This window comes from Tachypleus tridentatus, chromosome 2 (genome assembly GCF_004210375.1).
Source record: "Tachypleus tridentatus isolate NWPU-2018 chromosome 2, ASM421037v1, whole genome shotgun sequence".
Taxonomy (NCBI): domain Eukaryota; kingdom Metazoa; phylum Arthropoda; class Merostomata; order Xiphosura; family Limulidae; genus Tachypleus; species Tachypleus tridentatus.
In genome coordinates, this window is record NC_134826.1 from 155,144,801 (window position 1) to 155,170,161 (window position 25,361).

The window sequence follows — 25,361 nt, forward strand, 5'->3', positions numbered from 1 at the left end:
GCCCAGTCAACCTAGGACAGGATCCATGGAGGTAAATAGACCTGCTTTGAATAAAGAAAAAAGATGTGGTTGAAAACAGAAGGGCTCTCCACCCAGTTTGCATGCACATGAATATAAATGGCCACTTGGAAACAATGGAACTGTGAAAGTTTACCTTCTGATCTGGATGATATCAAAACACCAATTGCTTCCTACCATCCTGTATGTCTTTCTTTACAGGAAACATTTCTAAAACCTGCCAATACAGTTACCTTCTGGCAGTTGTCTTTGTACAGAAATGATAGGCTGTATGATGGACGAGTGGATGGAGGGGTGGCACTGTTGGTTGATCAGCATGTGCCTACCTTGTCTGCCACTCACCACACTCTTAGAGGCCATAGCCATCCGTGTTTCCTTGGGTTATACCATCACTGTTTGTTTTCTCTACCTGTTGCTGTTTCCCTTTTTAATTCTGGAGGACTTTAATGGACATCATTCCCTCTGGGGAAGTGCTGATATTGATGGGCAAGGTCGTTACATAGAACATAAGTTCTCTTATTGCAATCTTTCTCTTTTCAATACTGGTTCTTATACTTCTTTTCATGCACTAAGTCAGTCTTTTACTGCTATTGATCTCTCAGTTTGCTCCCCTTCACTATTCTCCCACTCTTAATGGAGAGTTTACAATAATCCATGAGAGAGTGATCATTTTTCCTGTAACTTTGAGAGAGACCGGCTGTAGTTGACGCCACCCGACCCACGTGTCCCAGTGGAAGCTGGATCAAGCAAACTGGCCCTCTTTCACTGCTCTCACAGAACTTGATCCTGCTGTCGTTTGTAAGCCATCAATAGACGACTGTATGGCAGCAGTGACTGACTATATTATAAAGGCAGCTGCTTAATGTATTCCTAAAACCTCAACACGTGCTCGGTTGGTAAGAAGTCAAAGCTAGAAGGAATCTTAAGTTCACAACTAGCATATCTTCTACCACCAGTTCCAAAGTCATTTGGGACAAGGTTCAAAAGGTCAGTGGGCAGTATATTTCTGTCCCCCCTCTCGATCTTGCTCTCTGATGGCCAGGAAGTAGCCGATACCCTGAGCATTGCCGATACTCTAGGTTAAAGCTTTTGTCGGGTAACTAGCACTTCTACTTCTTCCTCCACCTTCTTATCCATCAAGACTCGGGCAGAGCAGTCACCTCTTTCCTTTCAAGCTGATTGTCTCTATGACTATAATCGTCCCTTTACACTGGTGGAACTTAAACTGGCCCTGGTCTGGCAGTACATCGGTTAGACCTGATGATGTACACTATGACGTACTACACCATCTATCTTCTCCTCCTCTTACTATTCTTCTAATTGTTTTTAACTGGATCTGGCAGGAGAATGTTTTCCTGATGCCTGGCACCAGGTTGTTGTCCTGCCTTTATGTCTGGGGAAGGATCCCGAGATTCCTTCAAACTACTGTCCAGTTGCTTTGACGAGCTGTCTTTGTAAGACCTTAGAGAGGATGATTAATGCTCGTCTTGTTTAGTTTCTTGAATCAAACAACCTCCTCTCACCCACCCAGTGTGGGTTATGATGACAGCACTCCACCATGGACCACCTGATTCGACTTGAAACATCAATCAGAGAAGCCTTTCTCAAATGACAACATCTTGTATCAATATTCTTTGACATTGAGAAGGCTTATGACACAACATGGAGGTATGGCATTTTGCAAGACATCCACATATATGGGTTACATAGTCATTTGCCCAGTTTTATTAAAAATGTTTTAATGGATAGGAGATTCCAGGTTTGAGGGTTAAACACTTTCTCTTTCTTTTCTTCAGGAACTTGGAGTCCCTCAGGGTTGTGTTTTGAGTGTCACCTTTTTCAGTATAAAAATTAATGCCATCACTGAACAACTCCCTCTTTCTGTTGTAAATGGGCTCTGTGTTGACAACTTTCACACCTCATGTTTGTTGTCAAACATTAAGTATATTGAGTGGCAGCTACAAACTGCCATCAATCGTTTACTGAAGTGGACCCTACAGCAAACAGCTTTAACTACTCTCTCTTAAACCATTTGCATGCACTTTTGCCACCAATGGGGTATTCACCCTGATCCTGAACTCCGTATTGGTGAAGTTGTGTTGCCTGTGGTTCCTGAGACAAAGTTCTTGGACCTTATCTTTGACCATAAGCTGACCTTTTTACTACACATCAAGCAGCTACAAGTCTAATATACAAGAACACTGAACATCCTCTGTGTCCTCTCTTCCACCACATGAGGACAGATCAATGTTCCATGCTAAAGATATGTCGTGTTCTTATTCGATCGAAACTTGACTATGGATCACTGGTCTGTGTCTCTGCCAGACCCTTGGCTTTAAAGATACTGGACCCCATTCATCATCAAGGACTTCGGCTCTGCACCAGGGCTTTCCATACTTTCTCAGTTCATAGCTTATACACAGAGTCTTATGAACCTTCTTTGCACCTTTGCCATTTGCAACTGTCTTTACTATAAATTTTGAAACTTGATTCCTCACCAAAGGAATTGTTGTCCTTCCTCAGTGGGCCATATGTTTCCAGAACAATCTGCCATTGCTCCTTTTGGCCTTTGTATCCAGGCACAGTTGGATGAATTAAGTCTGTCTTTGGATAACATTGCTGTATCCATTGGCCAGCCAATTCCACCATGGCTTCTTACAGTCCCCAAATGTGACATATCTTTTAGTCATCTGAGAAAAGCAGACACTCCATATTGGAAATACTGTCTGTTGTTTGCTGAACATCTTTAAAACTATCCTTCCATTCCTAATTATACAGATGGTTCAAAATCAGGTTACTGTGTAGGCTCTGCCATTGTTCTACGACTTCTGTGTTCACTGCTGAACTGTACTCCATTTCTCATGCCCTGGATCACAGAAGCAAAGCAGTACTCAAATTGCACTATTTATACTGACTCACTTTATTTTTACTGGCCCTGGAATTGCTTCATGTTAGTTCACACCCTGTTCTCACTGATATTCAGAACCAACTGGCCCATTTCTTTCTAACATCTACTTCTATCCAGTTTTCCTGGATACCAGACTACATTGGTATTTGTGGGAATGAGCTTGCTGACACTGCAGCTAAATCTATCAGCTCTGGCACTATCATTGTTGTGCCTGTTCCATACGTGGACTATGGTCCTGTATTCAAGGCTCAGCTCTGTGCCAACTTCCTCTTTCTGATCCTTATGGAAGTCCAATACAAGCTTCTTCATATAAAACCTTGTATTGGACTTCCATAAGGATCAGAAAGAGGAAGTTGGCTCAGCTCTGTGCCAGTTGGTAGTGGACTTGGAGTGAGCAATGTGAAAACAAGCTTCTTCATATAAAACCTTGTATTGAACTTCCATAAGGATCAGAAAGAGGAAGTTGGCTCAGCTCTGTGCCAGTTGGTAGTGGACTTGAGTGAGCAATGTGAAACAAGCTTCTTCATATAAAACCTTGTATTGAACTTCCATAAGGATCAGAAAGAGGAAGTTGGCTCAGCTCTGTGCCAGTTGGTAGTGGACTTGGAGTGAGCAATGTGAAAACAAGCTTCTTCATATAAAACCTTGTATTGAACTTCCATAAGGATCAGAAAGAGGAAGTTGGCTCAGCTCTGTGCCAGTTGGTAGTGGACTTGGAGTGAGCAATGTGAAAACAAGCTTCTTCATATAAAACCTTGTATTGAACTTCCATAAGGATCAGAAAGAGGAAGTTGGCTCAGCTCTGTGCCAGTTGGTAGTGGACTTGGAGTGAGCAATGTGAAAACAAGCTTCTTCATATAAAACCTTGCATTGGACTTCCATAAGGATCAGAAAGAGGAAGTTGTTCTAACTAGACTTTGCATTGGTCACAGTTTTTTAACTCATCATTTTTTTTTATTTGGAACTGATGAACCAGTGTATAGTTTGTGTAACACTCAAGTCACAATAAGCCACATTTTACTGTCTTGACATCATTGTAACTCTCACCGATGGCACCATTTTAAGCATGTTCTGTCCCAGTGTTTATCCATAATGTTAGACATTGTTATTGATGATGGTGACACTGCCCACCTTAGAAATGTTTTTAGTTTTTTAAAGGTCATTAATCTTTTTAATGCTTTTTAAGTTATACATTAAATCTTTTTTGATGTGATTCCCTTTTAAGAATCGAAGTTCATCTAGTTTAATTTGAAATTAGAAAATGGCCATATCATCAAATAACTTGAAACTAGGACTGGAAAGGCCAACTTCTGGTGACTAATGCTGATGTTTGAAATTACTCATTAGTCGTCCTGACGAGCCATAACAATTACAATTATGCTACAGAAAGTCCTTTACAGCTTGTAGTACTGTAGCTTTTCTCTTACTGCTGCAGACAAGATGTAAACATTGGTTTTAATGCTATTTATGTTTTTTGTTTTTTAATTCAAAATTAAACTTTGTTTTGTTTTACCTTAATTTCCTTTTATTAATTTTACATTAATTATAACTTTTTATTGGATGTTTGGTGCAGATAGCCTAGTTGCTTTACACCATAAAACACCAAACCAACCAACTAACAACTGCTAAGAGAACAGGCTAGAAGCTTAAAGGACTGTTAAGGCTGTGTGTGTATAAAAATGTACAAAAGAAAACAAGTGTCAAACTTACATGAAGAAAAAAAGAAAAACAACCCACTCGGTATGGCCTGTTTGCTAGCCTGTTGTAGAAGTAGGTTGGTATATAACATCCAAACCTTGTATAAAATACAAAATAAGATATTGTGACAGTTGTAGGGGTATTGAAAAATGATCTTTCTTTTGTGTTTTTCCTAACTTGAATTTAACTTTGTTGCAAGTATCTGATGTTCCTTTAAACAAACTGAAGGAATTAGCAGTCAATAATATATAGACATTTAATAATAAAAGACACAAAGATTTATTTAAAGTGATGTAAGACTTGTATGTTTTATTTGAAAAGGCTGCTGGTAACATTTTGTCTTAGTGAAGGTTGTGTCTCAGTCTAGGCATGTTTGCCCATTATATGGAGAGAATTTGGTTACAAAGAAATTATAAATAATTGTATTCTCTTAAACAAATTTCTATGACAATCTCTAGTAGAGTGGCCCAGCATGGCCAGGTGTATTAAGGAGTTCGACTCGTACTCCGAGGATTGAGGGTTCGAATCCCGCTCGCACCAAACATGCTCACCATTTCAGCCGTGGTGGTGTTATAATGTGATGGTCAATCCTACTATTCATTGGTAATAGATTAGCCCAAGAGTTGGTGGTGGGTGGTGATGACTAGCTGCCTTCCCTCTAGTCTTACACTGCTAAATTAGGGATGGCTCGCACAGATAGGCCTTGAGTAGCTTTGTGCGAACTTCAAAAAACAAACAGACAATCTCTAGTTACAGCTTAACATCTTACATCTTGATTTAATGTGATCAAATATTCAACAGTTACAGTAACTCATCGGGAAGTGTATCAGCTAGGTACTAGCTATGTTTATTATGATTATGGTGTTAGCTACCATATGAACTAATCATTTACCTATAGTTGAGAATAAAGAAAGCCAGCAAACAATATAAATAAAAAATTGGTAAATTAGAAACATATAAACAGGAATCTTAGAAAAAAATAAGGAAACAAGTCTGGAGATATCGATGATATTTACTGAAACTACATATCCATATTTTGACTCCATCAAATGTAATTCTAGGTAACAGTATACTTTCCTTACTGAAAAGACAGTCACTGTCAATAGAAAACATACCTTCCTAACTGACAGGACAGCTTCTCTGATGTTAGAAAAATTACCTTCCTAATTGACTGGACAGTTGCTTTGATGATAGAAAACATTCCTTCTTACCTGACAGGATAGCTTCTCTGATGTTAGAAAACATACCTTTGTAACTAACAGGACAGTGATTCTGATGATAGAAAACATACCTTCGTACATAAACATAGTCATTCTGTTGATAGAAAGCATATCTTTCATTGTTATTAAATGTATCACAAGTTACATTCGTGGTTTGATTGTTGTTTTATTATCTCTATTTTAGGTGTGGTATCTTCAAGAGGAAACAATATTCATGTGGTTTTTGTTTTATACCTGTACTGTAGGTGTGGTATCTTCAAGAGGAGACAGTATTCATGTGATTTTTGTTTTATACCTGTACTATAGGTGTGGTATCTTCAAGAAGAGACAGTATTCATATGATTTTTGTTTTATACCTGTACTATAGGTGTGGTATCTTCAAGAAGAGACAGTATTCATGTGATTTTTGTTTTATACCTGTACTATAGGTGTGGTATCTTCAAGAGGAGACCTCATTCAGTGTACCACAAGTTACAGCCATGCTTTTCACAAAACTCAAGGAAATTGCTGAAGCATCTTTAAAAATTAAAGTCAATGACTGTGTAATTGGAGTAAGTATAAGAACATTGTTATGTTGTAAGTTACATACAAGAATGTTATGTTGGAAGTACAAGAATGTTGTTGTTTTGTTTTAAGTACAAGAACATTGTTTTTATGTTGTCATTATGTATAAGAACACTGTTGTTATGTTGTTAGTAAATACAAGAATATTGTTATGTTGTAAGTACAAGAATGTTGTTGTTTTGTTGTCAGTAAATATGAGAATGCTGTGTTGTAAGTAATAGTAATGAAAGTTCAGATTGTTGTTAATAGATTTGCAGAACTTCCTGAATCTTCTATTCCTTTCATAGCTTTTGATTTTATTGTAGTATTAACTATATTATATAGGTATACCATATCCCTAGCTTCTGACTCTAAAATGATGGCATGTCATGCCCTTAGTGTTCACATTTGGAACAGTGGAGTGCTTTGTACCTAGATACACCATACATACACTTAGTTTTCACTTTTAGAATAATGACTTGATCTTAACAAATATAACTCGTGTTTGTATTCATCAGAAATATGAACTATATGTACCATATTTTTAGCTTTTTTATTTTTGCAAGTTGGCCTGTACTGCACCTAGCTATACAATAGTCTTAACTTATAGAAAGTTAAGAATCCAAACCTCAGAATGCCCCCACATGATTTAGATTGTACATTGTTCTGTATACTTGTAGATAACCTTTCATGCTCACTTACCTGTGTATCATCTCAGGCTGGGAGTAATATAAAGCCTAACTTATATTGTTCTGTGTACTTGTAGATAACCTTTCATGCTTACTTACCTGTGTATCATCTCAGACTGGGCCTAATATAAAGCCTAACTTATATTGTTCTGTGTACTTGTAGATAACCTTTCATACTCACCTGTGTATCATCACAGGTTAGGCCTAATATAAAGCCTAACTTATATTGTTCTGTGTACTTGTAGATAACCTTTCATGCTCACTTACCTGTGTATCATCACAGGCTGGGCCTAATATAAAGCCTAACTTATTTCAGGTTCCAGTTTACTTTACTGATGTTGAAAGAAGATCAATGTTAGATGCTGCTCAAATTGCTGGACTGAATGTCTTAAGATTGATGAATGAAACAACTGCAGGTAAACATTTTATAGCATTTGGTCATTTTAAATGTTTAGTTCTCATGCTGTTTTGTTTGTATTTGTGCAACTTATAAAGAATTCTTATTATGGTTTGATGCTGACCACTTATGTTGGTGGTGTTGACTATTTTAATGTTCTTGTTTAAAATAAGGTAAAGTTAGCTGTTACAACAGGGTCATAGATTTTCATGTTCATTCAAGCAGTTATTTAGGTTGATTAGTCCTCAGATAGACAAAACAGAATCAGTGAAATAAGATTTGATACAGTCAAATAAACAATGATTTAATTTAGCCGACCTCATCTTGCTCTACACAAACATTTTTCCCATCATATTCCAACATCATTTAAATGAGCTACAAAATGATAAAGATTTCAAAGCAAACCATGACCACAGTTTGATGGAAGTTTGTTGATAAAGATATCACTAAGCTAAGATTTTATCACTTTGTGCTGATTTCTCTGTGAATGTTTACTGAACTGTAAGTGTTATTAACATTAACAGCTATAAATACTGGTAGAAGTGTTCATATCGTGTGTTTAGATCAGTAACATGTGGCTTCTTGCTGGAGATAATTACACCGTGATAGCAGAGGTCAAAAGAATATTGTAATGCTGTTTTGTTTGAAACATGACCTGTTGAGGTGTTCAACCATTACAGAAGCTACTAGCCTGTGTGGTGGACAGTTACTTTGATATTATGTCAGGGTGTCCAAACATTGATAAACTTTAGATGTTTGAGAACATTAACAAATATTACATTTATGTTTTATTGTTACATGTACATTTTGTTACATAAATTTTGTATGAGTATTAATAAATACAGGTAGGTAATAATATTTATTAATGTATTTAGTGTATAAACTGTTAATTTGTATTAGTTTCAATAATCACAAAGTACACGTATATATATAAAATGTTTTCAAAATTTATTGTTTTAACTATATTGAGTGTATTTAATATGGTAATGAGCTATGGAAACATCTTAGAAAAATATGCAAATTTGTATTTCATTAACACTAAATAAGACAGCCAGAAATAAAAATAAGTGGTAAAAACAGGTATCTTTAATGATATTTATTTGTCTTAGTAAATATCTGGTCAATACTTGGAGTTAAATATGTAAAACAATAAAATTAGAGATATTTTAATCAGATACCACCCTACCAAATATTAGTCTTATCATAATATATTTCTGACACAAACAGACATTGATACAGTTACCAGACTATTTACTGCTAGTAGAGGTCTTGTGAGTTTCAATCTTGTTGTGATTCATTGAAATTCTGGCTGATATGTTATTAACTCTGTACAAATTAGCTCCATCAGGTGTTGATTTGTAAGGATTGCATGATGCTTTGACTTCACAAGCTTCATTATAGAGTACAGTGACTCACAGCAGTATGTTGTGTTGAAAATTGAAATGAGTCGCACACTGGTTTTCTTCAATTCAGGATACTTTATTTCTGGAACTTGCTTCCAGAATTCAGTTGTAGAATGGGATTTACGGATCATCTTTAGACCCAGGTCCTCCTGTAGTTCTATTAGTTCTATTTCCACAGCAGATGATTCTATAATCAGAGGTTGGAGAATTGGACAACCATCATTGATTGTGAATGGATTTACAAGAAAGGCAAAGCAGGGCTTCAGCTTCTGCAAGTCCTCAAGTCTATGTAGGAAGTTATCAAGCAGACCTTGTAATTTATCTTTGTATTCTTCCAGTTTGTGGTCTTTCAATATCAGGGAATGTATTTACTCTCCTTTGAGATTGGGAAAGTAACTGAAATTTCTTGACAGTATGTCTCTCTGAAAAAAAGTCTTATTTTATTCTGAAAGCTGAAAATTGTGTGAGTAAGATCGGAAACAATCTTATCCTTCCCCTAGAGTGCCAAGTTGAGAGTTTGTAGATGATTCATTACATCTGTAAGGAACATTAAATCTTGCATCCATTCATCATTTCCCAGTTGGGGATAGAATATTTGCTTTTCTTCAAGAAGAGTAATAATAGACTCCAACAAATCCACAAACCTATTTAAGACATTGCTGGTTGACAGCTACCTCACAGTGCAGTAGAAAGAGACATCACTGGGTTTATCTTCAAGCTTCAGTTCTTCAATAAAATTTTTGAACTGTTGGTGGGTCTTTCCATTTCAGCATATGAAATTGACAATTTCAAAAACAAATTTTTTAACATCTTCATACTTGAAGTATCTGGCTGTCAGGTGTTCACGATGAATAATGCAATGAACAGAGAGAAACTCTGGAAAGCTGGGATCACTTTTCATAAGTGTAATTAATTTTGCATTTTTCCCCACCATTGCAGGTGCTCCATTTGTTGCAACACTGACAAGTTTATCCAGAGGAATATCAGCATTTGTTAAGACTTTGCCAAGTGCTTTTTTTAATGTCAACACCATGAGTTGTTTCTTTTAATGCCACTAAGTCCAATGTCTTTTCTTTCACAGTTACATCAGAGGAAACATAATGAACAAATATTGCCAGTTGTGAGTTGTCTTGTATGTCAATAGATTTATCAAGGGAATTCTTTAACTCATTTTGCATTTTGCCTGCAACATAACACTTATCTGGGAGATACATCTCTGTAGTGTAATGTGAAGCTGGTGTTTGTGCTGTTAGTCGCTGAAGTTTTGTGTTATTTGGATCTAACACTGCAACAACTTCAGCTATATTTTTCTTAAGAAATTCACCTTCAGAATATGGGCATTTAGCATTAGCAATATTCCATGATATAACAAAACTAGCTTCAGTTGTTGTATCAGCTTCCTTACTGAACGTTGTCAGTAGTGTCTGCTGGCAATTTAATGATTATTTTAATGCAGTGAACTAGTTTTTCCGTAATTTTGATTTAGGTGGATAACGTTTTTGTGACTTGTTTCACAGTGGCTTTCAAGCTACTGGCTTTGGAATGACTGAGTAACACATTGCACATAGGTCACAAAGGTTTTCCTCCTTTAACAGTGAATACAATATCATCCTTCCACTCTGGCTTAAAATTTCTGTTTTCTTCTTCATACTTTCACATCATACAATTTGATGACACCATCTTCCTTCACAACATTTCCACAGACACTTCTAAAAACTTAAAGTGAAAAGAAACAACAAGCTCCAACATGGGCAATGTAACCAAACTCTACAGTGCCCAGTATCACACTGACACTCTGACCAAACTACAGTGCCCAGTATCACACTGACACTCTGACCAAACTACAGTGCCCAGTATCACACTAACACTCTGACCAAACTACAGTGCCCAGTATCACACTAACACTCTGACCAAACTCTACAGTGCCCAGTATCACACTAACACTCTGACCAAACTCTACAGTGCCCAGTATCACACTAACACTCTGACCAAACTCTACAGTGCCCAGTATCACACTGACACTCTGACCAAACTACAGTGCCCAGTATCACACTAACACTCTGACCAAACTCTACAGTGCCCAGTATCACACTAACACTCTGACCAAACTCTACAGTGCCCAGTATCACACTAACACTCTGACCAAACTCTACAGTGCCCAGTATCACACTAACACTCTGACCAAACTACAGTGCCCAGTATCACACTAACACTCTGACCAAACTACAGTGCCCAGTATCACACTGACACTCTGCTAATTTTACTGTGAAAAGAAACAACAAGCTCCAACATGGGCAATGTAACCAAACTACAGTGCCCAGTATCACACTGACACTCTGACCAAACTACAGTGCCCAGTATCACACTGACACTCTGACCAAACTACAGTGCCCAGTATCACACTGACACTCTGACCAAACTACAGTGCCCAGTATCACACTGACACTCTGCTAATTTTACTGTGAAAAGAAACAACAAGCTCCAACATGGGCAATGTAACCAAACTACAGTGCCCAGTATCACACTAACACTCTGACCAAACTACAGTGCCCAGTATCACACTGACACTCTGCTAATTTTACTGTGAAAAGAAACAACAAGCTCCAACATGGGCAATGTAACCAAACTACAGTGCCCAGTATCACACTGACACTCTGACCAAACTACAGTGCCCAGTATCACACTGACACTCTGCTAATTTTACTGTGAAAAGAAACAACAAGCTCCAACATGGGCAATGTAACCAAACTACAGTGCCCAGTATCACACTAACACTCTGACCAAACTACAGTGCCCAGTATCACACTGACACTCTGCTAATTTTACTGTGAAAAGAAACAACAAGCTCCAACATGGGCAATGTAACCAAACTACAGTGCCCAGTATCACACTGACACTCTGCTAATTTCACTGTGTACAACAATACCACACACTCCACAATCACACAATTACAAGCCATGCCTATTAAAACAAACATTGTCAGCAACACTTGTACGAATACTGATTTTCCAGCACAATTCCTCTGTAATTCTTGCTTGTATGATTACTGATTCTCCAGCACAATTCCTCTGTAAACCTTGCTGATCCAAAATTTCTTTAATCCTTGACTCAACACTAACATTAAAATTAGGATTTAAATTATTAAATATATTTACTCATCATGAACACTAAACTTACATTTTAATCCAGTGAATTCTCTGTTTGTACCCAGTAAATAATGATAAAGCTTGAAAATGTTTTACCTTTTATGTTAATTGTGATGCAAAAATGAGCTCAGCCGACTTCTGCGAGCCGCACATTATATGTCAGAGCCGTGTGTGGCTCATGATCTGCGGTTTGGCCACCCCTGTGTTATGTTAATCTTTTTAAATCTTTGGAGTCAACTTGTTTAGGTGAATATAGAAAACTGAGTCCCTTTATAAATTAACATAAAGTAGTACAAGTTCAATCAGGGTTATTTTTAATCTGTAAATTAGTGTTAAATTTATTTTATACTGACTTAGCATGTTGTGATATAGATATTAGAAGCAAAGCCACTTACACGCACAGTTCTTTAAAGGTACCACAGTTTATGCTGTATATAGTTTCCCTCGAATTAAGGCTTCTTTACCACTGTTTACTTTTCATATAGTTGCCTTGAATTATGGTTTCTACAAGACAGACTTAGAAGATGATAAGCCTAAAAATGTAGTGTTTGTGGATGTGGGTCATTCATCTATCCAAGTATCAGCTTGTGCTTTTACTAAAGGTAAACTTAAGGTAAGGTTTGTCATGTATTATGTAGTAATAGCAGATAAAAAGTATGTTTCTACAGATGTTTATTTGTTGTTTATCTGATTAATGTTATTCGTTGCACATTATTTATCGCATTTTTATGGTAACAAAGTCATGATGAAAAGTGTTAACACAAAGCTTGTTTTACCTAGTGTAATTATAATGTGTTAACAGAGTCATGATGAAGAGTGTTAACACCAGGTGTCTTGTTTTACCTAGTGTAATTATAATCTGTTAACAGAGTCATGATGAAAAGTGTTAAAACTAGGTCACTTGTTTTACCTAGTGTAATTATAATCTGCTAACAGAGTCATGATGAAAAGTGTTAAAACTAGGTCACTTGTTTTACCTAGTGTAATTATAATCTATTAACAGTCATGATGAAGTGTTAAAAGCAGGTCACTTGTTTTACCTAGTGTAATTATAATCTATTAACAGAGTCATGATAAAGTGTTAAAAGCAGGTCACTTGTTTTACCTAGTGTAATTATAATCTATTAACAGAGTCATGATGAAGTGTTAAAGCAGGTCACTTGTTTTACCAGTGTAATTATAACCTGTTAACAGAGTCGTGATCAAGTGTTAGCACCAGGTGTCTTGTTTTACCTAGTGTAATTATAATCTGGTAACAGAGTCATGATGAAAAGTTTAATCCATTCTCTGAATGACAAGTGTATCACATTAGAACACTGCTGGTGTCACAGCATGCAGCAACTGTAGACAGAATGTCAACCTTCAGGGTTTTCTTGTTGGTGAGAAGACTGTCTTTTTGTTGTTGGTTCTGACGTGAGTCTTGTAGTGGATGTGAACATGGCTTCTGAACTCTGTCTCTGATAGGTTAATTGTGTTTGTTGGTCTGATGTGATTTTTGTAGTGGATGTGAACATAGTTTCTGAACTTTGTCTCAAAATGCCATATGTAAATTTTACTGTATCAAAAATACTTGTGAGCAGGCATAGATTTTGTTAATGTTTTTAACTTTTAAATTCTTACTGCTTTAGTTTTTGTATTAGATATGAGAAAGTAGAAATAAGTTAATATTCCTTGTGAGTTTGTGAAAACTGTTTTACCCTAAAGTTTAGGTTCTGATAACTTGCTCTTTGAGTTTTGGAAAACTTCTATCAAATGTATTCCCAATTTTCTTAACACCAGAGAGTGAAGTGATAATTATTATTTTTCTGTAAATATCTTTCTATGAAAGGAACTATTAATGTATTATATTAGGTTTTTTACATGTATTTTGAGCTAATTAAAAAGTAATTTTATCATTAAAATATAGAATATTTTAGCTAAAATGTGTTTAAGAAACCAGAACATTTTTAATAATTGGTATTTGTTATATTTTTTATTGTAGTTACTATGAATAAGGAACTTGTTAAATGGTTACAAAGATCTGTCTTGCTGTTTGTTTTATTTTACACTTTATCTTAGTGAAGGAAAATAGTCACTTGTGCATTAGAATAACTTTGTATTTACTAGATATGGTGAGATTAAAGGCAATATATGTATTTTCAAGACATGTAGTGTAGTTTTAGTAAGATGTACCAACTATTCAATAATTATAAAACACACCAGATGCTGGCTGCTACATGGGACACAAATGTAGGAGGGAGAGACTTCGATAACGTTCTCGTTCGTCAGTTTGCTGAAGAATTTCGCACCAAGTACAAGATTAATGTTATGGCCAGTAGGAAGGCCATTGTGAGGCTGCTAAGTGAAAGTGAGAAACTCAAGAAACAGATGAGCGTTAATCCACATGAACTACCACTGAACATTGAATGTTTAATGGAAGACAAGGATGTTGGAGCAAAAATGAAACGGTCAGTTTATTTCTCCAGTTAAAGAATACTTTAGTGTATGAATAATTAGTCTATATGATCTGGTTAGTCAAGATTGTGATTTTTTTTTCCATGCTCAAAGTATGTTAAAAACTGTGCCTATAAAATAAACAGTTGTCCGTGTTTGGTTTCATCGATATCCTTTGATTTGTACGTCTTCACAGTGGAAATATTTATCTAAAACTTACTAACAACTTACTAAATAGTACCTAGTTTTGTCTTAAATTCAGGTGAGTTAATTTCATTTATATATCACATTTTAGGTAATTTCTAAACATCTTTCATCAGTCAACAGAACCTTTCATCTTAAAATTAATTTTTTCTTCTTGGCATAAAGTTTCACTTTGTGTACCCAGGGAGTTTCAGCCTAACTGATATTCATTCATGGTATTGCTGTGGGTTATGGGCAAAACTATGTCATCGTGTTTGTTGACTTGCATATGAAATTGCATTCTACTACTATTTTAGGAATTTATCTCAGTGAGTTTGGTGTCAAACTGTTGATATGTTATTCAGATGTTAGTATTATACATTAGTTAATTTGTTGATTTAAAAGCAAATATTAAAAAAACCTAAATATAGATTTACAAAGTCTATAGTTAAGCATCCATATTTGTAATAACCTGTTATTGATTGTTTCCTGTTTGTCAAACATCCATATTTGTGATAACCTGCTACTGACTGTTTCCTGCTTGTTAAACATTTATGTTTGTAATAACTTGCTACTGACTGTTTTCTGCTTGTTAAACATCCATGTTTGTAATAACCTGCTACTGAGTTTTAGTTTTATGTAGTTTTAAGGACCTTTTATGGTATAAACATCTGTTACTTGTCTGTTTACTAGTGTATAGCAGTGAAAATTTTACTGTTACTTATTTTACTGTTCCAGTACTTTTAGTTATTTAATAACATGGAAAATAAACTGTATATTGTATGTAAATATTTGAGTCTTGAAGTTTCATAGACTTTTATATACAAAGCTATTATATACAAGGCTTGTATATTAAGGGAATTCTGCCCCTTAACCCCACCAGAGGGTGTCATTCTCATATATTATAAAGTTTGTAAGTAATTCTGTAATTTAGTAAAGTATTACTACATGTATGTACTTCAACTGCAAGGCTCACCTATCCTGACAGAATAGTGATAAGACTTAAACATAGAAGTAAGAATAATGATAAACAGTTGAATTATAATAAAGTTAATTTATAATAAAATAATTATTGATGTTAAAATATGATTTGTAAACTACTTAAATTTATAATACAGTTAATTGATGTCACAGTGTGACAGTCACTGTTCATGGTATACATATATAAACAAACGTAAAAGCAAACTACATCAAAAGGACTGACATAATTTTTACACAACATATCAAAACTTGAGGTGAAATATTGTTAGATTTAATCTTGTGCAGGAGAAGAAATATATAAATGAAGCCAGTAAACAAACACCCATCAACAGGGGGCACAAATCATAAAATATGGTACCAGCAAAAATAAGACCCAAATTATATTGGGTGTACGTCTGCCCAGTTTAACTTCAGTTTCCTTGACCTTGCATTTCAATAGAAAAGTTGAAGGTAGTTGTCACTGTTACATTTAGATAATAAATAGTTTAGTGAACTAAGCAATAACAAAACTACTATACATCAGTGAGCAGAGATGGAACAACATTTTAAGTTGGTATTCCAACCGCCAGTCTGATGTTTGGACAAAAATACCAAAATATTACAGTTCTATTACACTAAAACAGTCTTTTGCTTTAATTATGGTTCTTGCATGAATTAGATGGCAGGTAAAATCAACCGTAAATGCATTGTTTTAAGGATGTTTTTAGAAACTTGATTAAACCATTAAAGTATAATACCAGGTGATCGACCAACTGGTACATGCAAAACATTTATTTGGTTTCCAAATATTCTGATATATCTTGGCTTTTACTGTTACATACTTATGTAATGATGGTGGTTTTACAATTTACAGTGTTATGTGAATATCAATATGCAGTAAGAAGGTAATCAGAGTTGTTTTACCCAGTGTAATTATAATGTGTTAACAGTCATGATGAAGTGTGTTAACACCAGGTGTCTTGTTTTACCTAGTGTAATTATAATCTGGTAACAGTCATGATGAAGAGTGTTAACACCAAGTGTCTTGTTTTACCTAGTGTAATTATAATCTGGTAACAATCATGATGAAGAGTGTTAACACCAAGTGTCTTGTTTTACCTAGTGTAATTATAATCTGGTAACAGTCATGATGAAGAGTGTTAACACCAAGTGTCTTGTTTTACCTAGTGTAATTATAATCTGGTAACAATCATGATGAAGAGTGTTAACACCAAGTGTCTTGTTTTACCTAGTGTAATTATAATCTGGTAACAGTCATGATGAAGAGTGTTAACACCAAGTGTCTTGTTTTACCTAGTGTAATTATAATCTGGTAACAGTCATGATGAAGAGTGTTAACACCAAGTGTCTTGTTTTACCTAGTGTAATTATAATCTGGTAAGAGTCATGATGAAGAGTGTTAACACCAAGTGTCTTGTTTTACCTAGTGTAATTATAATCTGGTAACAGTCATGATGAAGAGTGTTAACACCAAGTGTCTTGTTTTACCTAGTGTAATTATAATCTGGTAACAGTCATGATGAAGAGTGTTAACACCAAGTGTCTTGTTTTACCTAGTGTAATTATAATCTGGTAACAGTCATGATGAAGTGTGTTAACACCAGGTGTCTAATGATGAGTGTTAGCACCAAGTGTCGTGTTTTACCTAGTGTAATTATAATCTGGTAACAGTCATGATGAAGAGTGTTAACACCAAGTGTCTTGTTTTACCTAGTGTAATTATAATCTGGTAAGTCATGATGAAGAGTGTTAACACCAAGTGTCTTGTTTTACCTAGTGTAATTATAATCTGGTAACAATCATGATGAAGAGTGTTAACACCAGGTGTCTTGTTTTACCTAGTGTAATTATAATCTGGTAACAGTCATGATGAAGAGTGTTAACACCAAGTGTCTTGTTTTACCTAGTGTAATTATAATCTGGTAACAATCATGATGAAGAGTGTTAACACCAGGTGTCTTGTTTTACCTAGTGTAATTATAATCTGGTAACAGAGTCATGATGAAAAGTTTAATCCATTCTCTGAATGACAAGTGTATCACATTAGAACACTGCTGGTGTCACAGCATGCAGCAACTGTAGACAGAATGTCAACCTTCAAGGTTTTCTTGTTGGTGAGAAGTCTGTCTGTGTATTGTTGGTTCTGACGTGAGTCTTGTAGTGGATGTGAACATGGCTTCTGAACTCTGTTTGATAGGTTGTGTGTTTATTGGTGTGATGTGAGACATGTAGTAGATGTGAACATACTTATGAACTCTGTATCTGATAAGTTAGTTATGTGTTTGTTAGTCTGATGTGAAGCATGCAATAGATGTGAAGTGGATTTGATAGGTTAGTTATGTGTTTGTTTGTCTGTTGTGAAACGTAGTAGATGGGAACTCTGTATCTGATAGGTTAGTTATATATTTGTCTGTTGTGAGACATGTAGTGGATGTGATTTGTTTCCTGTAGATTTGTTGTGTATTTGTTGGTCGGATGTGAACATTGTTTGTGAACTCTTTATCTGGTGGGTTAATTGTATTTGTAGTTTGTAGATCTGACATGAAATGTTCTCTTGGATGTGAGAACTTGTTTTACTCTGTCTTTAATATGTTAATTATATATTTGTAGTTGTGGTATTTTCTGGATGTTGACATGGCTTGTGATGTGGGACTTTGGATGATATAGTCTCTGAACTGTTTTCCTTGACAGTAATGTTTGTTTCTGCATATTTATAGTGAGAAGTTTGAAGAGCTTGCAACTGATCTTCTTGGTAGGATTGAGGCTACTATGAGAGACGTTTTACAGGCAGCAAGTAAGTAGTGTACACAGTTTTACTGCAGTTAACATTTGTAAAACAACTTTTTGATATAGTATATTTATGTTGGTAAAGCCTGTTGACTGTATTGGTTGAAACACATCTTTATTATTGTTAGTTTGTGGTGTTATTTCAAGTTTTTACAGAATGTTCTGTTAGATTAACTGTTTATCATGTAGTCCACCAGGATGACAGTTGTTTTAAACCAGTAACTGTGAAATTCTAGCTGCAGCTATTTATTATGAATCTGAATTGTATGTACAATGTTTGTTGTTAAGTGATTCTGTTAGAATTAATCATTCTATGATAATGGTACAGAATCTTCCTTTCTTGTTGGACACCCTTTGCACAGTTTGTCATTCTAAACACTAGTACATGTGACTAGCTCGGTAAAGACTGTTGTAGTTTGTTTTGTCTGTAGTAAGATGACCGTCTAGACCACTAGTTTCTAACCTTTTTATACTTTAAGTCCTTAGCCAAGAATTTAAGTCAGTGGTTTTCTCCTGACACACACAATTTAAAAGAGTGGTTTATGCTAATAAGAAGGTAGAAGATGTAGTCAATAGTATGTGAATGTTGTGTGCTGGTTAGTGGGATACTTTGGTACTTAGATTGCCCTTCAGTATTGAGTTTTGGGGTTTATTTTCTTTTTGATGTTTTTGCTCCAGTAAGGTTTTCATGTACTCCTGGAGAATGTGTACCACAGGTTGGGAATAGACAATAGTTTAACAAGTTAACTTGTTACAGTACTTTGTTTGGAACTAGGCATTATAAACACTAGTACATTATTGAAAATGCTCTTCAAACAGTATGTAATTTTTGTTGTTGTTTCTTACAGGCATGGTTGCCATGCCGATCTTTATTAATAATATATTGAATTGTATGTAGTTAAAATTCATTGTAATAAACATACTTATTTCTGGACACTTTTTTAAAAAGTTAAAAGAAAATGTACTTATTAACAGTTTATATCAGTATCTTTCAAAATTATACAGGTGATGTTGTTATTAATCAAGTAGATTGAAGGAATTTTTCAAAAAGTGAGTTAAGTTACAAGTTAGTAGTAGTGTTATTTGTCATTGTTTCATGTTCAACCAAACTATTTCTTGTGATAGAATTGAAACCCAGTGACCTGAACGATGTTGGAATTGTTGGAGGTTCTACCGTATTCCTGCAATCAAGCGCCTGGTGCAGAAGGTTTTCGGTCGAGAGCCTAGTACTACACTCAACCAAGACGAGGCTGTTGCTAGAGGTTGTGCTCTGCAGGTATTTCCATTATTGTCTTATAATAGTAGGGACTGCCATCTTTAGGTATGTGAATTTCAATGGTGTACAATGTTTTTAAAATAAAAGTACCAGTAAAATGGAATGATTTAAATAGTTGTTTTTGTTTTCAGTGTGCTATGTTGTCACCTACATTTAAAGTTCGAGAATTCTCCATCACTGATATTCAACCATATCCTATAAAGATTACATGGGATGCTAGTGTCAAGGAAGATGGGTGCGTTTTATTAAATAGTTTTCTTTGGCTAGTAATACTAAAGTTATTCCTAATTGTGAGGAATTATTCCTTATTCCTAACAAGATATCCTGTTTATGTGAATGTATAATTTTTCATATTTGAGTTGTATTTCAAGAATACTAGCTGTTTGTGGATAAATTGTTTGTTATTTTAAATATATTTTTCGGTAATTTATGAAATTTTTAGTAAATTATTTATTTTTGTTTGGATAAGATTTAGAGAAAGTTAATTTTCTAATATCAGATTTGATAATTTTGGATTTGTTTCTACAGAGAAATGGAAGTGTTTCCAAAGTTTCACCAAGTTCCATTCTCCAAGATGCTAACATTCTTTAGGACTGATGCTTTTACACTTCAAGCATTCTATGTTGACAATGCTAACATTCCATATCCTGATTCGCACATTGGTAAGTTATTTTTCTAATGAACAGGTAGACTAAAGATACTTATAACTGTTATTGTAGTTTATAATATCATTGTTATTGTAGTTTGTGTGGTTAATGTAATTGTTGTAGTTTGTGTGGCTAATATAATTGTCATTGTAGTTCGTGTGGTTATTGTAGTTTATATCTCCAGTGTGTTGATAAAGTAGTGCATTTATTAATCTAGTGTGTTGATAAAGTAGCTCTATTTATTAATCTCCAGTGTGTTGATAAAGTAGCTCTATTTATTAATCTCCAGTGTGTTGATAAAGTAGCTCTATTTATTAATCTCCAGTGTGTTGATAAAGTAGCTCTATTTATTAATCTCCAGTGTGTTGATAAAGTAGCTCTGTTTATTAATCTCCAGTGTGTTGATAAAGTAGCTCTGTTTATTAATCTCCAGTTTGTTGATAAAGTAGCTCTGTTTATTAATCTCCAGTGTGTTGATAAAGTAGCTCTGTTTATTAATCTCCAGTGTGTTGATAAAGTAGCTCTGTTTATTAATCTCCAGTGTGTTGATAAAGTAGCTCTGTTTATTAATCTCCAGTGTGTTGATAAAGTAGCTCTGTTTATTAATCTCCAGTGTGTTGATAAAGTAGCTCTATTTATTAATCTCCAGTGTGTTGATAAAGTAGCTCTATTTATTAATCTCCAGTTTGTTGATAAAGTAGCTCTGTTTATTAATCTCCAGTGTGTTGATAAAGTAGCTCTGTTTATTAATCTCCAGTTTGTTGATAAAGTAGCTCTGTTTATTAATCTCCAGTTTGTTGATAAAGTAGCTCTGTTTATTAATCTCCAGTTTGTTGATAAAGTAGCTCTGTTTATTAATCTCCAGTTTGTTGATAAAGTAGCTCTGTTTATTAATCTCCAGTTTGTTGATAAAGTAGCTCTGTTTATTAATCTCCAGTTTGTTGATAAAGTAGCTCTGTTTATTAATCTCCAGTTTGTTGATAAAGTAGCTCTGTATATTAATCTCCAGTGTGTTGATAGAATAACGTGAGCTGCATGTTCTTCGAGTGAGTAACAACTTATAATGGTGTGGGGAGTAGTTGGACACATTTCAGGGGACAATGAATTTAAGTATAGATTTATACTGTTATGAGTTTAAAGCTATTTAGGATAAACAAATATAGTTTCATGTCACAATTTCAAGTCTTTATGGAAAGAGAAAATGGATAGTTTAGATTTTTTTTATTAAAAGGTCAGTCAACGTAGCCACCATACTACAGAATTAATGTAGAGATAAATGAGAGATAAAATATAACAAACTTACTGGAAGAACAGAGAAATGTGAAATGTGTTTAGGAGGTTCTAGAGATTAGAAGAACAAAATTTGACATTTTTTAAATAAAGAAGAAAAGCATTTTTATCCTTAACATAAAAATACTTTATATGTGGACTAATAAAATATGATATATCCAGGGCCAAATCGTTAGTGAAGATACTTTATTGGAAAACCTTATTTTTTACTTATAAAAGATGTAATGTTTATTGAAAGTCTGCCAGAGTTTGTAAAGATACTTGTGCTCTATTAGAACATTGCTGTGGCAAAACCATAATGTGTAAACAGAGTGGACCCATGGTTGGTCAGTTGGACCAAGTCTGTGTAAAAAGAGTTAAGAAACTGAAGTACCAATAATATATAAACAGTAAATGTTATACTTTGAGTCTCAGTTATATTTAGTAAGTGATTATAAGTACAGCTTTGTAAACAATAAATGTTATACTTAGAACGTCAAATGTATTTGGTTACTATAACCTTCGTATGTCTATTGAAACAGAGCATTAATAAAACAAGTGAATGTAGGGATAGCTGATGTCAGTCCTTAAGAAACAGTGCAGACAATTTAGTAAGGATAGCAATTGCATCATAGTTGGATGGGCAAGAATTAACGTACAGTAATACGTATTTATAAAGTTATTCAACCAGTTTTTGTCTGTTAAAATACCACCACACTGTGTGCCTGTGATAGTATGTATGGATGATACAAATGCCATTCCTGCTATCTTGTTTACATTGTTTCTTAACATTTCATATTAGCCATTCATTTACTTTTCTTTTTTAATTATTCTTGACACATGGTTACTGAAAACTTGCAAAGTTTCTTTAAAATGAAACTTGTTAAGAAGATATAATATTGATGACAAAGTTAATTTGGGGTTTTGAAACTTAGTTGGGCCAAACCTGTAGAGAGAAAAATAATGGGTATTTTACTGTAATTAGTACTATTAACCTGTAGAGAGAAAAATAATGGGTATTTTACTGTAATTAGTACTATTAAACATAATTGATTTAGAATATACAGTTTATTTTCACTGCAGTCAGAACCAATTTTTGTGGAGTATCACAACATATAAAGAGGTAAATAAATGAAACTGTTGATGGCATTGAGACCAGTTTGGAGGTCTTCCAATTCAGTTTCTTTAGAAATATATCCATAATATAAAGTCATTATAATGAATTTTAATATTACATCTGCTATTTTCATTTTCACTTGCAAAGTGTTAACTCCAGGCCACTTGTTTTACCTAGTGTAATTATAAAGTGGTAAGAGTCATGATGAAGTGTTAACACCATGTGGCTTGTTTTATCTTGTGTAATTATAATCTGGTAACAGAGTCATGATGAAAAGTTTAATCCATTCTATGAACTACAAGTGTATCACATTAGAACACTGCTGGTGTCACAGCATGAAGCAACTGTAGACAGAATGTCAACTTTCAAGGTTTTCTTGTTGGTGAGAAGACTGTCTGTGTGTTGTTGGTTCTGATGTGAGACATTTAGTGGATGTGAACATGGCTCCCATACAATGATAGGTTAATTATGTGTTTGCAGTTGTGATTGAGTTTTATAGTGGATGTGAAATGGCTTCTGAACTTTTTGTCTCTAGGTTAGTTGTGTGTGTATAGATATGAGTTTTGTAGTGGATGTGAAATGGCTGGATTTGAACCACCTGTTGAGAAGAGTGAACTGTGGTTTAATGGTTAGATAATTTGGTGTGGTAACATTGTTGGCTTGATGTGACCCACTTGTTGAGAAGAGTGAACTGTGGTTTAATCATCAGAAAATTTGGTGTGGTAACAATGTTGGCTTGATGTGACCCACCTGTTGAGAAGAGTGAACTGTGGTTTGATCATCAGAGAATTTGGTGTGGTAACAATGTTGGTTTGATGTGACCCACCTATTGAGAAGAGTGAATTTTGGTTTAATCGTCAGAGAATTTGATGTGGTAACAATGTTGGCTTGATGTGACCCACCTGTTGAGAAGAGTGAACTGTGGTTTAATCATCAGAGAATTTGGTGTGGTAATAATAATACTGACTTCATTGAAATAACTAGTAAGGAAGGGTGTAATGTTTTTTAAATTGCATACATAAATTATGGAAAATTTGTGTTAATGGTTGTCGAGATTAGAATATGCAGAACAGAATAGAAGTGTTATAATAATGATCAGTAATATTTGTACTAAACATTGGTTCTGAGTATATTTGTGAGTTTTGGTGATGTTATTGGTATGTTGAAATTGATTTGTATTGGTAGGTAAATTTACAATCCAGAAGGTTACTCCATCAAGTGATGGTGAAAGTGCAAAGATCAAGGTTAAAGTGAGAATTAACATCCATGGGATATTCTCAGTGTGCTCTGCAAGTATGTTAGAAAAACAAACAATGGAAGAAAATGAACAGATAGAAAACAAGTCTCAAGAGGAACAGATGAATTCTCCAAAAACTGATGTGGAGATGGATTCTAGTAAGGGAAAAGATCAGCCATCCTGTAATGATGCTGGGAAGGCTGAAGCTCAACAAAATTGTGAAGAAGTAAGTTGTTCTTCTGTTGTGAAGTGTACGTCCATTACACACAAGATATCCTGTTTAAAACTTCTAATGTAACTTTTGTCAATAGCTTCAACTTTAATAAAGTACACATTTGCTGTACATTCTAATTGACTGTGAAAACTTTAATGTAAGAACAGTAAATGTAATTTTTAACTAATGTTACTGACTGTTCACCTCTTCACATGACTGGTACTGACTGTTAACCTGCGTATCATAATTCTTCATGTGTCTGTATGTGGTGAGGGGACCTCCCAGTGAAGGTTCTGTTGTTTCAGTTTACCTCTTCTGGGATCTAAACATCCACCAATGTGTTTGCCATGAGTGGCAACCTGTGTAGGGGAGGAGAGGATACTGATAGTTGAGGGGTCCAACCCTAACACACCATTTTGGCCTTGAATTCCTGTAGATGGGCAGTCATGGGGTGGCCCCCCTTGGGTCAGTTGGCTGGTCCACTTGGGCTAGGGTCAACCAAGTACCAGTGTTGGATGTTTTCAACAGGTGTTGTGGACATTGTATCTAATGCTGGTGTTTTGGTATAGTGCTCACGAAACCCTGGCATTGCTGCAGTGTCCTTGGTTGATATTGTAGTGATCCCCTCATAGGGCTACATGGTGGGTGGGGTCAGTGGGCACCGAAATTTCCCTTTCTTTATTATGGATACTCCAATTACAAATCTTAATAAAATAGTGAAAAAACAGTCTATAGGTAAAAGATCATGTCTTGAAGATTCTGAGCAGCAATCCTCACCATCTGTACCACCTGTTGTACCTCATTTTCTTATATAGCATTCACTTTCAGACAAACCTTTTGGGCAAGTGTCTCCATTTTTCATTCAGAAGGGACTAGAGTGACTTGCTGGCTCTTCAAAATCAGTAAAGAAACTTTGATCTGGTGTCATATTGGTGGAAGCATCCACATCTCAACACATTGAACTCCTGTTGCATTCAAAGGTAATTGGGGAAGTTAATGTAGAGAGTGATTTGAAGAACATCCAAGAGTCGCAGATTCTCGCTGGTTTCTCCACCCAAGGAGTTTCTGCAGTGAGGCGTATCTCCACTCTCATGTCTACCACCTCATCTTAGATGTATGATGCTGCACTTTGTTCCACAACTACAGTGGGAGTGCAGACAGATCTCTCTGTGCTTCCAAACGAATCATTCTCCAA

General features: G+C 35.1%; 1 pseudogene across 1 annotated transcript in view; it reads left to right on the plus strand.

The window, feature by feature from the left end:
- Positions 1 to 25,361, plus strand: part of LOC143245423 (heat shock 70 kDa protein 4L-like) — a 48,815-nt pseudogene that overhangs the window by 4,895 nt on the left and 18,559 nt on the right. The window contains exons 3-11 of the transcript XR_013025624.1: positions 6,273 to 6,395; positions 7,393 to 7,492; positions 12,508 to 12,635; positions 14,225 to 14,469; positions 18,337 to 18,413; positions 19,532 to 19,682; positions 19,814 to 19,917; positions 20,211 to 20,344; positions 23,901 to 24,178. The product of XR_013025624.1 is annotated as a heat shock 70 kDa protein 4L-like (transcript). The remainder of the gene's footprint in view (positions 1 to 6,272; positions 6,396 to 7,392; positions 7,493 to 12,507; positions 12,636 to 14,224; positions 14,470 to 18,336; positions 18,414 to 19,531; positions 19,683 to 19,813; positions 19,918 to 20,210; positions 20,345 to 23,900; positions 24,179 to 25,361) is intronic.